This window comes from Malus sylvestris, chromosome 3 (assembly GCF_916048215.2).
Source record: "Malus sylvestris chromosome 3, drMalSylv7.2, whole genome shotgun sequence".
Taxonomy (NCBI): Eukaryota; Viridiplantae; Streptophyta; class Magnoliopsida; order Rosales; family Rosaceae; genus Malus; species Malus sylvestris.
In genome coordinates this window covers 16,660,029-16,676,689 of record NC_062262.1, presented here as the reverse complement: position 1 = coordinate 16,676,689, position 16,661 = coordinate 16,660,029, and positions in this window count along the sequence as shown.

Below are 16,661 nucleotides of genomic sequence, written 5' to 3'. Positions count from 1 at the left end.
AATTTCACTAGGACTCGGTTTGTTGGCATTCCATTTCTGGCTTAGAAATGTTACATGGACTAAATATTCATTATTGGGTCAAGGCTCACATCCCTCATTTCTTGGTTTATTTCTTCTCGGCTCAAATCCCAGATTCCAAGCCCCAACACGCTCACACAAGGGTACACGATTTCTAGAAATCAATGTATACCTTGTGGTGTGGGAATTAATGATACGATAAAATAAAGGTTTAGGATAAGAGGAAAGGGCAAATAACACTTTCCTATTTTGTTTTCAGTCTTTTTTTCAGAAAGAAAGTAAATAATAATTTGAATTATATTACAGTCAATCACTCACAAGTGTACACGATTTCTTCTGATCATAGTATTGTTCGATAGTTTTCTGAAAAGCTAAAAATAAAATAAAACTAAGAAGCTAGTTGGTAATTTATCTAACAAGTTGAGTTATATATATGAACAATGATTGTACTATTATTGTTTTTTGAACAACTTATCAATTGTTTAAAAAATAAAACTGTGATATTCGCATTCTCCATTTGTATTCTTGTACAGCTGCATGCACTCTTGATTAGGAAGAATACAACAACATAAGGGAACATTTCATGTGCTTCAAATAATGAAGAAATTGTTAAATTGTGTGCACATAGAACTAGGATTATACTTGGAAATTGGAAGGGCTCCTTCTGGCTTCTGAGCACGAGATGAGGAGAACCAATGTCTCTTTGAACTAATGGATTACATTTTTGTAATATATTATTGTTTTTCCTCAAGAATTTGTTAGTACGTCAAGGTTCTTCTGGTTCTGGTTAAAACTGAATTTTCTTCAAACTATTTAGAGCATTAGCCAATCGTTGTTCATGTAGTAGTATTATCCAATTAATTCAAAGAACCTTGTTCGATTGTGCAAAATTGGGACAATGTCATTGTGATTAGTATTGGGCGCTAGTCGACTCTGCAATTTTGACATGATATTAAAGTGGATTTTTTATTTAAGAAAATTAATGAAAATAATTTGAAAATTTTAAGTTTTAACGATAATGACAAAATAAACAGTAAAGTGAATAGTATCATGATTGATTTTTTAGTGTAAAAATATGATTTTTCGTTCAAGTAAATAGTACCAGGAGCTTTTCATTAAAAAAATTTTTTGTTTTTTTTTTTTATCGAAAACGATATTAAAGTGGATTAATTTCTCTTGACCTGATTAGATTTGACCCCTATGATTGTGAACAAGATCCTTACCCGACCATTGCTATTGTGAGCAAGACCCCGACCTGATCTTGATCCAAATTAGAAATCTTGATATTCTTAGCTACAGTTATACGTTTGTTATGTTTTAATAGTCATTAACTAACTACGGATATATATTTGTTAGGAAGTCACAGTTTGTATGATTGTGACTTGTTCTCTTTGAATAAAGGAAATTTTAACGAAAATTTTCCGGTACTGTTCACTTCAACGAAAAATCATATTTTTACACTAAAAAATAAATATGGTATTATTCATTTTACCCTTTATTTTGTTTTTATCATTAAAACTCAAAGTTTTCAAATCCTTTTTCTTAGTTTTCTTTTCAATAAAATATGGTTTACCTTTGCAATCTTATCAGATCACCAGGCGGATCCATCCACTGTATTCACAAAATTATGCAGCAGAGATATGAAATAGCACAGCATCCTGCTTACAAATGGTATCCAGATGGCGACAAACTTATACATTTCATGGACAGAGAGAAACCCCAATCTAATTCCCATGAGTCGGCTGACCGTGTGTGAACAGCTTGAAAGTAGGGGCAAGGTAGGCGATAACTGTCAGAAAGCAATGATATTGTTGGACCTTCGAACCACTAATTAATTGGGGCGGAGGGAGGTTAAGTTATTGAAGAATAAATTATATGTTTAACTGTATTAATACTCTCTAAATTTTATCCAAAATTAATTTTAAGGAAAATTAATTAAAAGAGCTGAGTTTTAATCAAAATGACAAAAAAATGTTGTAAGTGAATAGTACCATAAGTGATTTTTTAGAGTAAAAATATTATTTTTATTAAAAGTGAATAGTACCAGAAGTGTTTCGTTAAACATCTCTTAATTTTAGTGAATAAGCTCTCGTATTAGTTTCTTTAGTTATCAAGGATTATGTTGTACCATTCATCCTTTTTACTGACATCATTTATTTTTTCGTTAAACTTGGGAGTATATTACGAACTTCATCCCACATCACTAAAATGATTTTAACAATGAAAAATGAGAGAGACAAAAGAACCTAAAAAAATCAGATTTTTTTTTGTGTGTAAGAAAATTGAATACACACGGGTTTTTTTTTTTTTTTTTTTTTGTTTTGTTTTGTTTTTTTGTTGTTGTTGTAGTTTACTATGTGATTTGTTAGTTGTTTAAATCCAATCACAGTTCGATCAATCTCCTACCAACTTTGAAATCGCATTGCCTAATCTTTACAAGTTGCTAAAATTCAACCATTTTCATTTTGTACTTTTATCGTTCAAATTTCATCTTGTTTTATGCTTTAGATATCAGTTTATAAATTTTTATCTGTTTTTTTTAGCTTTTTTATTATTATTTTTAATTTTAAGTTGAAGTTCCTAATATAACCTTGGATTTATGGCAAGAGAGATGGCGTTAGTGAAATGTAACAATAATGAATCTAATATGAGAGTTCGGAGATTACAATTAAACTAGGGGTTCAGTTCAGAGTCTATGTTGGTGGGAATGATTTGCAAGTTGAAATTGACAGCAAACGGAATAACTTGCACTTAAAAATCTATGTATGTGCTTGTCTGACTAGTCAGCAACACCAGTCAACTAAGATTAGATATGTTAGTTTAACAATAGCGGAAGCAATCTATTTCAATACTTGAGTTATTGAAAAGTTCCTAGTTAATTAAGATCCAGTTTAGTAGATTCAAACATTGATTAACTTTGTTGTATGGACAGGTCATGATGATCGCATCTCATATACAGATATTGAGATATAAAAGCTAAGAAAAGTAATAATCAACACATGATGTTTTTGGCGGGAAAACCCCACCTCTGGATTAAAAAATTAGGGACTCTCCACTGAGTCCAATCCATTAGTGTAAACAAGATTCATACAAAGTTTCCATACACGCTCAATTCCTAGATCCCTAATCTATGGAATAACTTATACCTTTGTGCAATATTGCCTTACACGAGATGGACTCCTTCGGTCTTTACGAAGTGGCAGCTCCTCCTGAACTCATCACCAAGTGGCACCGAGAACCAACATGATCAATGCAAATGATATGAAATCTAGATTTAAAGATCAGTCAGTTTCTCCAGTCAAACATTTGAAGGAAGAAATTGAAAATAATCCAAAACTTGATCTATATGAGAAATTTAACTCAAAATGCTAGATCAAGAACGCAACACAAAACAAGTGAATCAATGCAACCTAGATACACAATGATCTTGGGGTTTTAATGCATAAAAACGGTTTTGTGGCTAGGCAACTAAATGAGGAAGCAATAAGCTCAAACTCTCTCTTTGATGAATGTAAAATGTTCTCACCAAAGAAGTAAGGAAGGCAGCTAGGGTTTTATCATAGGGCCTACCAAATTTTCTGTCCAACCAAGGACAAAAGACACTTGTCAATGCAGAGCACGATCTGAGCAAATCTAAGGCTTAGATTTCAACCTGGGACAAAGCTGTCAGAAAGCCTATGTGGGCAGACTAAAAAAAAGTGTCTAGATAGCTGGACAACAGTGACAAATGTCTGACTAGACAACATGACTAGAAAAAATGAACTCAGGTTTATGCATGGAATGAATATGAATGATCACCTTTTGTGATGCTGAATTGTCTTCGACCAATGCCTTTGGACACAAGATGAACTCATACTAGAGTTGTAAAACAAAAGACAATCTAAGAGTATGTGTGGTATCATTTACAACTTTTGACAAGGAAAGCCAAAGAACTAAAACTAGACTTCACACAAGTCTCAAGGGACCAAACCCAAGTTAGTAAGGAATAGGCTAAAAAATGTTGGATGTAGAGAATCATAAATCCGTCCTTTAGTGTTATAGCAAAGGCATATAGGAGAGATTTGCAAATCACTACTTGGAAGAAAACATATACAAATCCTTGTACATGTCCTTGCAATGCTAATGAAGGACATTTCTAATCACCTTTATCTAATATATTATAAAACATTCCTTACTAACTTGGTCTAAATCCCCTGAATTTTTTAAATCACTCACCCAAACATAGCCTAGAGGGCATTTTTCGCATTTCTAATATCCTCCAGCTAACATTTTGTAATCCACTTCTTAATAACCTGGTCTCAAATATCCGTACAACTTGAAAATCTCTTCTTACCCAAGCTTCCGTAAGGGAACATGGAGACATATCTCCGTGATAGTCAAGACTTCATCTTCTATCACAGAGGAACCTAAAGTCTCCAAAATTCAACAATAAACCTACCCACAGCATGTAACCACTTAATTATACGTTCCTTCTTTCCCGACTCTTCATGGCAATTAATTGTTTCATCTAAAACTTGTACAAATTGTTTAGTTCGTCTATAAACCTTGTACATCAAAATAGAAACCTATTTATGAATGAATAATGCTAGGAATATCACATTAGTGTACTATATGATGTTGCAAGTGATTAGTATAATCAACATCCAATTAGAAAAACTCATTAATTGACGTGTGTTGGAGTTTTTGAGTAGAGATATCATTCTAACTCATTGTCTCACATTAGTCACCACCAAAAGATTCCTTCACTTTATAAGACTTTGTACCTCTTATAAAGTGATTGGAGTGATAAACCATTGAGAGCAAAATTGGGCTCAACCTTGGATTTGGGCTTTGGGGTGTGATAATTATTTAATAATAATTATATATTTAATATCTAATTAATTATCAAAAGATGAGTTCTAATAATTAAATTCAATAATTAGCTTTTTTTTTTAATTTATTAAATTAATTTCGAATTTAATTAATCTTTTTATTTTTCAATCTTTTGAGAATGTATGAAAAAGTCTAAGGAAAAGATGGAGCCACACGCCCTTTGTGTTGAACAGTTGCCTCCCAAAAACATGCATGTTGCAAACATGCATATGATTATTATAAATACATGCATCTGCATATCATTCAACTCACTGAAAATCATCTATCCTTACATACAAAACATACTGAGAATACCACAAAGGTATTTGCCAGAAGTCTAGTTTTATGGTGTTGGAATTTTGACTTAGATCGTTAAATTTTGATGAAGCAGACGCCCATCAAATTACAAGCACATAGTAGGACAAAATTCTGTTTTAAAGACATTGCAGTACACAAGCCTCGATCTTCAATTTATCTATTTAATATTAATTTTGTTTTGTTCATACTCTGCTAAATTATTGATTTGCATTTATTATTTGTTAACATATATATAATTTATCATTGATTGATAATTGTCCAACATTATGAACACATCACTTGGCACATGTACGGTATGAAAATATAATCTTCCTAGTATTTTCCTTTGTGAATTGGTGAACTTATCACACATGCAACATTTTTAGTTTTTTTACTCCTTTTCACCCATAACTTGGGTGGATAATATTAAGAAACTTGTAAATATAAGAATTTCTAAATTATGTTATGAAATTTGGGAGATTACTACGATTTCGAACATTTGAAAATAGTCATCCAATCCGATTAGATTTAGAAATTTTCATAATATTATCCACCAAAATTTTATAAAATTACTATTATAACCCTTTAATTAAAACTGAATAAAAATAAAATTTAGGCAATTTAGTAATTATAAAAACCCAAATTTTATTGTTTTTTATGGGAACCTCACAGCCAAGTAATGATGACAGCCCTTACACATTTCTCTCTCTGTTTTCTTTTTCCATTGTCGACGTCACATAGGTCACCTTAGGTGGGGATGGGTCTCAAAGGACGGCGCGTGTGGGAACAAGAGGTGATCATGAGTGGTTTGAAGGGGTAGCGGATCAAATCGCAGATGTTAGAGTAGCTCCACCCTTAGAGCAACTCCAGCGTTGCTGGTTGCTCGGGGGACAGGCAAGGGGAAAGGGCTGGACGGCCTGGGGATGGGGATCCAGCGTTGCTGGTTGCTCGGGGGACAGGCGAGGAGAAAGGGCCCGAGCGACAGGCCCGAGCGAGGATTGCCAGCCCGAGAGCCTGAGGGTTGTGTGATGTATGGCTGATGTGCGGCATCGGTGCATGCGCTCGGTGTTCTCTGCGTCCTCCTTCCTCCTTCCTCCTCGTCCTCCTTCCCCTCCTCGCCCTCCTTCCTCCTCGGTGTTCCATGGCTGCTGAGAGAGAGAGAGAGAGAGAGAGAGAGAGAGATAGAGAGAGAGAACCGGTCCTCCTTCCTCCTTCCTCCTCGTCCTCCTTCCGCTCCTCGTCCTCCTTCCTCCTCGGTTTTCCATGGTTGTTGCTGTGAGAGAAAGAGAGAGAGTACCGGTCAAAATTAGGAAAAAATAATAATATTTTATGGATTGGGTGAGAAAAATAATAATATTTTATGGATTGGGTGAGAAAAAAAAAATATTTTATTACTAATTGCCAGGGGGAATGTTTCAAGGGTGGAGATGCAAATGACAATTACTATTTATTAAGGGCAGTTACAGTTCACTAGGTGGATTGAATAGTGGATTGCCAGGGGGGAGGGCTCGAAGGGTGGAGTTGCTCTTAGAGCCCTCTCCCCAAGCAACCTACTATTCAATTCATTCTATGAACAGTAATTGCCATAATGAATAGTAACTGTCTTTTGCATCTCAACCGTTGCACTTAAATAGCCCTGGCAATAGGCAATAAAATATTATTAATTTTTTTTTATAAAATAATACTAAATAAATTTATTTGTAATTTCGGATAAGATATTTTAAATCGTTATCGTTGCGTCACGTGTCATTTACCAAAAACGACTATCATTGGTCATAGATTTCGATAAGATTTTTATCCAATGTTATCGTGCCACGTGTCGTTATCTTTTCAGAATCTTTGAGGATAGATTTCGATCAGATTTTAAATCGTTCTGGTTGCGCCACGTATAAGGTAGATGATAACGAGAAGGTATTTATAGAAAAGTAGAAACATTTTTTTTTAAATTTTAAGATTTTTTTCGGATTTTTTACAATTTAAAATTTTTTTTATTCAAATAATTAATCTCTGCCGTTGGATTTAAAAAAATTTAAATTGCAACACTCCAGATTGTGGCATGTGTCACAACGGTAACTTTTCTTAATTTTAAAAATATTTTTTCTATTTTTTTAATTTATAAAGCAGATTAATATCAACCGTTGATCTCAAATCGATTGGTTGATATTAAATCAGTTTTTTTTTATTACCGTTTCAAATTGGACGACTCATATTAAAGAGCCGTTGAGATCGAACGGACTGTGGGAAGCCATGTGGCTTCCCAACGGTCACCTGCATTTCTTGGCGCGCGAGCCTTGTGCCCTGTAAACTTGCCGGCTGACGCGCCCCCACTCGCGAGTGAGGGGCATGTGCCAGACACAAAAAAAATAAAAAAAAACACCGACGCCAAGCCTGGCGTCAGGTTGACGTCTCACACACCTCGAGCTGCAGGGCTGTCAATTCTCCACGGGCTTGGCCCTCGGGCTCCCACCTTCACTCGAGCTGCCCAACGTTGGAGGCCTATCCACCGGCCCTCGGGCCCTTTCCCTTCGTCTATCTCCCGAGCAACCACCAAGGGTGGAGTTGCTCTTAGGCCGCAAAGAGTGCATCAGGTAGGTGGTGGACGGATGTGAAGGAATTATTTTGAAAAACATGTTCATTTGAGCAACATCATATAGCATGCAATTAACAATTAAAGGCGGAATCATGCTTACATGCACTCAAATACAAAACATTTACCCATGAAATTCAAAGCCTAGTAGATTGGTGAACCAATAATCAACTCAAAAACAAAGTGAGTTGAAATTAATACCTTTGTAGATTCCTCTTTGCATAAGCAAAGGCTAATCACCCAAAGAGATAGGGGTCTTCATTCCTTGCTTCTTAGATCCATGGATTTGGATGGAAGAATAGGTTCTCCAAGTTCCCAAAATTGAGAACCTCTAATTCTCGACACCAAGGTTCGATTGTAGAAGAAATGAGTGACCTTGGAGTAGTAGGATTGCTAGATGTACCCTCCAAGGTGTTGGCCTATTTAGAGAGAAAATGGAGAGACAATTCTCACCAATTTTCCCCCAAAATAAACCCTTAATTTTTCCTTAATGAATTTTAGTTATAAAGTCATTTATATAGTCACTTCTTTAAGTGACCTAAACAACCAAAACCCTAATTCATTTCATCATGGCTGGCCATTTAGGGATGTTTGGGCTTTTGGGCTTTAATGAATCTTCATTCATTAAATTGTCATACAACTTAAGTTAATGGGCTTGACGTTCGAAGCCCATTGGGCCTTAAGGTCCAAAACTATCCCGAAGTCTTTAACGAACTTTTTCGTTTGATTAATTAACATATTAATTGATCCTTGCCATAATTAAATGATTAAACCATTTAATCATTCTTACTCATTTCCGTTTAATCTCCAATCTCCACCTTTCACGGTGTGCGATCCATTAGGTTCCTTTTAGCGAGGTAGTGGGCGATTAAAACCATTTTACATCGATTGTGAATTGAAACTATTTTCAATTCTCCCTTTAGTGATTATACACGTTTAGGGCTTCCACAAACCATGAGTGACACCTAGCAGCATATCATGGTTACCCAAGCTAATCAGAAGAGGTTAGAGAACCTATTCAGTTCGAGATTACAAATGCAATACGGTCTTTCTCTAATCTAATACTCTTGACCACATTGTTTGGTTTGATAGTTTATTTTCTCATGTCTACTATCCAATGTGTGTCTTGTGTTTATATGAGTACCATGAATGTGATTCGGAACGCATTCCCTAATCTCATTCATACTCTGATCAGAGATTTAAATCATATCATAGAGTATTCTCCCTCAAACGGTTTGAAGGTTAGAAATCCCTTGTTGCGCATTCACTTGTCTCCATAGCTAAGTCACTTGACCCCAACGATGCCGTGGACACCCTCCTGATGGAGTGACTTTGACATAATCAAAGATCAAGGTCTTAACCACAAGACAACTATGATGCCTCAGGTCAAAGGACTACTTTGCATTATCCCAACCATGAGTTCTCATGTGACATGGAATATGAGAACCCTTCGTTGATCGCGTTCAGTGAACTCATTCTCTATTGAGCACCTACCGTACTTGTCTTGATGTCACACACACCAATGATTCGAGACTAATCACTCTCCCTGAGAGAAGACATAGTACGTACTGATCTTAACGGACTATCAACGCCCAATTGGCAATCCTATGATCAGGAACGTTTAGGATGTGTCTACGAAAGAATGGTCTCATGAATCTAACTTCATTAGATTACATTCTCCCAATCACATATTCCTTGGACTTTATCGTTTAAGCATATAACATTTATATGAGACGGCTCAAACAATAATGTATGCCCTTTATATGTAAAACTAGATTAGTTTAGCATGTGAAATGTCCGTAAAGTATCATCACATGATTGGCTTTAGGGCACATTTCCAACAATCTCCCACTTGCACTAGAGCCAATCAGCTTGGTCATCTTGATGATACCTCTTCTGTAGTCATTTCATAAATGGCTGAATAGTAGGCCTAGGCAGTGGATATCTATATGTGTTATCCACAGAAGCAACCTTGAGAATAACGACGTCACCATTATACATGATTCTCAATCATGTGGTTTAGTCTCTCATTTGTGTTCGGATCTTGATGAGACCTTGATTCCCAGGCTTGAGCTATCGCCCCATTAGTGTCATACACTTTCTGGTTGGAACCGAATAGAGAGTTCATAAATGAACTTTCCCATCCAAACAACATTGTTGTAAACTTCTATATGGCAATATATCTTGCATTCATAATGGAACACACTAAAGTCATTACTTTAATGTTTCCATCCAAATATCTCTTTAGTCATAATAAAGAGATATCTGTTTATCTCTTCATTCATAATGAAGAAACATCCAATGATGGATTAGATTCATAATCTAATACATTTACGCTTCCATTACGTTACTTTGATTCTTCCTCGATCTTTGAGGAATTTATCCTTTAGTATTTCTTAAATACTTAAGGACTCACTTGACAGTAGCCATGGTTCTGATCCTGGGCTTGCACTGATATCATCTTGTACCGTTCTAGGTACAACTCATATCAATGTTTTTCATACAATATGAAATACATAAATCACCTTTCTGCGTATGCATAAAGGATTCAATTTACGCATTATTTCTTTGGGAGTCAAAGGGGCACGTTCCCTTTGAGAAGGGCAACTTGCTAGTCTCACTAGAATCGTCCTTTTTATTGAAGTTTATCATCATATGAGAAACTTCCTAGCATCCATTGTCTATTATTAGGGATTGATATAATCCAATTATATCATGAAATATATCATTATAGATTTCCATCCCATGTATATAGACTATATCTCCCATATACATTCTATCTTCATATAATGTATTAAAGTCATAACTTTAACGAAGAAGTATTCTTTTCATTTCCAAAATTAATATATCATATATATTTAAATTTTTACGAACATGATTAACTCCCACTAATCTTTTGTAAAACTAGTAAACAAAAGATTCATTTACATCTTTATGAGAAATCAAACGATTTGATCCTTTTTCTCATAAAATGCAAATAGCTCCCACTAACTTGCTAAGATCCATGATGGATGGGTCTCTACAACTTACATGTCTTGTGATTTATAGTTTTAGACATATATTATCAAGACTATCTTAATAATGGTTTCGGAAACCCATATTATGTCCAAACATTGAATCACCATTTAGTTGTAGCTAGCAATCTTCGAATTTATTGAAACTAAGACTACATCAAAAATGGTTCCTTTAAAGTCAACCATTTTATTTGATCGTAGTCACCTTAAGCTACCAATTAGCTTTGAAGGTTTCATTATTTCGAGTCAAATGGTACTTTACCATTTCCTTGAGTATATATCGTATATGCACTCAATGTAGTCATAAGGATTTTCATTCTTATTTCTTTCGAATTAAGAGGTGCAACTCTATGACATAGTCATAAAGTTCAAAACCATTCAACTGAGACGGTTTATAAATCCTTATCGACTACCTTGGAGCTTGTGGTATAGGAACTAGGTTGTTATATTTGTTGATTACTTTCTTGTCTCTCAAAGAACCCATTCTTTGAGTTCTATCTCTCGTTCATTTGCTTTTAGGCAAATCACATTGTAGAATTACAATGAACTACCCAACAAAACAACATTTGTTAGTTGGTTTATAGAAGCGATATCAAAAAGTTATTTAAGGATATCCTGCAAGATTGTTATCAAACAAATATTGCTTATTAGCACACAACCCCAAATCTTAACATGCTTAAGATTTGTCTTTCTTTTCAAACTACATCTTATGGAGTTATGAAAATATTGGAAGATCTTCTCATTGACAATCATATTGTTTTAGAAGTATATATCCTATATATGGGTAATAGATAACATCTAACGAACTAAATCTTATTCTAGTTCGTTCTTCTCCTAATGGAGAAATACATTATCTTATGATGCTATTTTCCTTGATATCTTTCAAGGAAACTCATCTAAAGTGTTACCTTTCCTTGGATCAAATCTAAGGAGGTAAATACTTTAGACGTCTTACTCATCAACTTACATTACTTGAATTCTTTGAAACATTTGCAAAGTATTCGGACTTGTGTTTATTCAAAATAAACTATAGTCCAACCGAGAGTAATCTTCGGTGAATGTTATCCAACATGAGTAGTATTATGTTTGTGGACATGTGCCACTAACATCTAAGTGAATTAACCTCAACAACTTTGTGATTCTTTCTTCTTTCCAAAAGAATAAAGATTCGAACATTTCGCCTCTATACAATTTTAACAAGAAGGTATTGGATCCGGATCTAACGATCCAAAGCATCCATCTTTCACCAACTCATAACTTATGTTTTTAGAGGAATCACAACTTAGTTGGGATTAGTCACTTCCTTGCAACCTTTTGGGTTTTAAGCATCATTATTTTCTAAACAGTTAACACTACCATATTATCTCTACTATAGAGATAATTAATTAGATTACCATAATCTAATCATTGATTAATAAAGAACATTGTTTTGTCAAACAAAACATTTATCCATTTCACATAGTGACGGAATTTAGTTCCTTAAAATTGGAATATAAAGACAATCTATGTTTTTCCAATTTCTTTGGTAGTTCATATGAAGAAGTAAGTACCATCTGCTTTCGCAGAGATCTACATTTGATTCACGCTTCGAATGTGAAGTACTTTCTCTTCTCTCATTAATCTTCTACTTCTTATTAGCCACACTTTTACAACGATTGTAAAACATAGTTACTAATACGGAATCATGCATTCAAGTAGAAGAACCAACTGTTTTGAACTATTCAAGAACAATTTACAACACCTTCGAAAGGTGTGTCCTTGACACTTGCAAGACATTTCTTGCAAATACTCCTTCCAATGTCCATCCTTTCATAAAGAAAGTTTGTTCCCTTGGAGTTATTTATCTTCTTTATTTGACTTTCACCTTTGACTACATTAGTCATGGTCCCTAAACTCCCATTATCTCTCTTGAAACCTTTTTCAATTGTGTTATACACATCAAACAATTTTGGAGAGTATGTGGTTATTTTTCACTATATAGTTTACAATAAACTTAGTGAATGATTAGGATAGGGAAACAAAGGTGAAGTCCTTGCCTAGTTTCCGTCTCGTTAAGTGGTTTATCACTTCAACATTCAATGATTCAAAATCATCATAAGTCCATGTTAATGGACTATTTTTGTCAACCAACCATTATGTTCTAAACATAATTACAAACCTTCAAGAGTTGTACAAGGCAACTCTCATTTCTTCATACAACAATTTGTAAGTGAAGAATCATGGCACATAAAGTGTTCATGCCTTTGTGCTTTCTTCTCAAGTTCTTTGTTCATTTAACAAAGAAACAAGCACTAGTGTTTGCATTGACTAAGAGTTGTTCAAAGCAACTCCTATTTCTTCATACAACAAATTGTAATTGAAGAATTATGACATTTAAAAGTGTTGTCCTCTTTATGATAGACCTTTTCTAACATATTCTTCTAATGATACATTATCAATAGTAAGATTGTGAGGAAGAGACTACTTAGATACATATGCAATCCTTTTAAGACATTCTTTGGGATTGTGGTACCTAAGTACGGAAACTAAAACATTCGGTTTTTATTTGTCAAGTGTTGGATAGCGTTTGCAAATATATTGGTAATCAAATACATAACGAATATAAATTGATTGATTTTAAGCCATTTGATTCGGGTCTTTAAATCAAATAGCATCACCCACTATTTTTGGCAAATTCCATACCCCTCATTGGAATTCGAGAGTTTTAGATGAAACTCTTAGTAGGTTATGGGAGGCTCACTATTACCAAGCCCACCTCAGAAGAACTCCATATTGGCTAGCAACAATAATAATGAGAGAGTACGCTTACTCATTTGCAACTAATGCAAGTACCCATCTCGTTTGGCCTCTAGAGAACGATGCCTCAGAAGAACTCCATATTGGCACCATTGCACTTAGTTAAGTCATTCCCACCATGCTAGTTCAAGTAGGGGTTCAAGAATGACCTCAGAAGAACTCCATATTGGCCACACTTGTTGCCTACCTTTCACTTCATCATATGTGTATAGGCTTCTCCTGAATGTAAGCACATACTTTGCAACCCCAGAACTGGACGAATACATTGTACGAGTCACACACGATTGAAGCCTACCACGGTGGAAGGCCACGAAAAAGTGTTCAAAGCACTCTCACGCTTATCAACTTAATAATGATTTGGTTGAGGGTTTTTGGTCTCATCACATATAAACATACATTTTAATCTCTATTAAAACAATTTTGGTCCTATTACAACTATTGGTCCATCTCATTGTTTTAGTTGTACATAATACTCCCACTATGCTTTTAAAACGTTTTTAAAGCAAGAGTATATGATACTACTAACATAAACTTTGCATTCATTTGATGGACTATATAGTTGCATTAGGGCCTTAGGATGATTATGAACCTTTGTTTACATTCAACACGAGCCTTGTGTTGAATCTCGGTCTAGGAATGGTGATTGATTTTAGTTACGCGTTTAATCACATTAAGGCGTGTTGTCTTATGGGCGTTGGACCCAACTACTTCATTTTCATGCATATCATATAAAGCAAGAAAGAAGTACTTCAAAGTAAAGGTGAGCTTATGCTCATTACAACATTTGCATATAACAAATTACTTTAAAGTAAAGAAGAGCTTAAGCCCTTTTACAACATTTGATCAAATCAAATTACAACCAAAATCTAATCTACACATTCCCATGGTTCAAACAAATTTGAAACGCCTTTCACATAGCTCAATTATATTAGGCTTAGGTTCATAATCACCCTTTAATTAATTAACACTTTAACTAATTAAATGAATGCAACATTTTCATTTGGTTTTTGTATCCATAAGATTGATTTAAATGGAGCTAAACAAAATGAAAATCCAATTCTCATTTAAAGAGACAAAACAATTTTGTTCTCATCCTATTTGGGCCATCATGCAATTAACCTCAACTTTTGGGCCATATTGCAAATACAAAAACTTTTGGGGTCACTTTGTATAATACACAAAAGTCACTACTTCATGTAAATACAACTAGAACCCAAACTTTTAATAATGCAAAAACTTCATTAAAGGAACAAAACAATTTGTCCTTTAGCGTTTTTGGACCTAAACGTAAAAACGTAAACTTTTGGGCCAAAGTGCAAATACACAAAAGTATCAAAACTTTATGTAATTGCATAAAAGCCCCAAAAGTACTCCCTTTGAGGGAGTGGCTGGTTTTAGGGAGGGATAAGGTTGGTTTGTGTGTTGATTTGTGAGTTTTGTCAAAAACATGCAAGTGTATGTAAGATAAGTTTATGAAATAATTCAATCACAATTATTTCAATCATCATTTATACAAATATCTAACACTTTAAATACATAATAAATCATTTAAAAACATATCACTTATACTTTATGAAATAATTCAAAACTTTGAATCAAAACACCAAACCTTTTTGTTCTTGGCAAGAACATCAAGAACAATGAAGAACATCCATGAAAAACCCAAATTTTTCCATGAACTTTTTCCACCCAAAAACATTCCAAAACCATTCTTACTTAAGGGAAATAACATCTAACCAAACTAGGGTACTTAGGGGTTCCAAAGAACACATTAAAACACTTTTAACAAGTCAATCAAGAACCCAAAAATCCACCCTTTGATTTTGGCCGAATTTTCCCAAAAGCATGGCACCAAATTTTAGCTCCAATATTCATGCTCATATGAACAACATCTACAACATTTGAGATAGCAAATTTTCCAACAAAATTTACTTTCAAAGAAGCAAGAATAAAGCTTGTAACAATTACAACTTTTAAATCACAAACTTATGAACTACAAAACACAAAAGGATTCACCAACTACTAGACCTAGGCTCTGATACCACTTGAAGGAATTATTTTGAAAAACATGTTCATTTGAGCAACATCATATAGCATGCAATTAACAATTAAAGGCGGAATCATGCTTACATGCACTCAAATACAAAACATTTACCCATGAAATTCAAAGCCTAGTAGATTGGTGAACCAATAATCAACTCAAAAACAAAGTGAGTTGAAATTAATACCTTTGTAGATTCCTCTTTGCATAAGCAAAGGCTAATCACCCAAAGAGATAGGGGCCTTCATTCCTTGCTTCTTAGATCCATGGATTTGGATGGAAGAATAGGTTCTCCAAGTTCCCAAAATTGAGAACCTCTAATTCTCGACACCAAGGTTCGATTGTAGAAGAAATGAGTGACCTTGGAGTAGTAGGATTGCTAGATGTACCCTCCAAGGTGTTGGCCTATTTAGAGAGAAAATGGAGAGACAATTCTCACCAATTTTCCCCCAAAATAAACCCTTAATTTTTCCTTAATGAATTTTAGTTATAAAGTCATTTATATAGTCACTTCTTTAAGTGACCTAAACAACCAAAACCCTAATTCATTTCATCATGGCTGGCCATTTAGGGATGTTTGGGCTTTTGGGCTTTAATGAATCTTCATTCATTAAATTGTCATACAACTTAAGTTAATGGGCTTGACGTTCGAAGCCCATTGGGCCTTAAGGTCCAAAACTATCCCGAAGTCTTTAACGAACTTTTTCGTTTGATTAATTAACATATTAATTGATCCTTGCCATAATTAAATGATTAAACCATTTAATCATTCTTACTCATTTCCGTTTAATCTCCAATCTCCACCTTTCACGGTGTGCGATCCATTAGGTTCCTTTTAGCGAGGTAGTGGGCGATTAAAACCATTTTACATCGATTGTGAATTGAAACTATTTTCAATTCTCCCTTTAGTGATTATACACGTTTAGGGCTTCCACAAACCATGAGTGACACCTAGCAGCATATCATGGTTACCCAAGCTAATCAGAAGAGGTTAGAGAACCTATTCAGTTCGAGATTACAAATGCAATACGGTCTTTCTCTAATCTAATACTCTTGA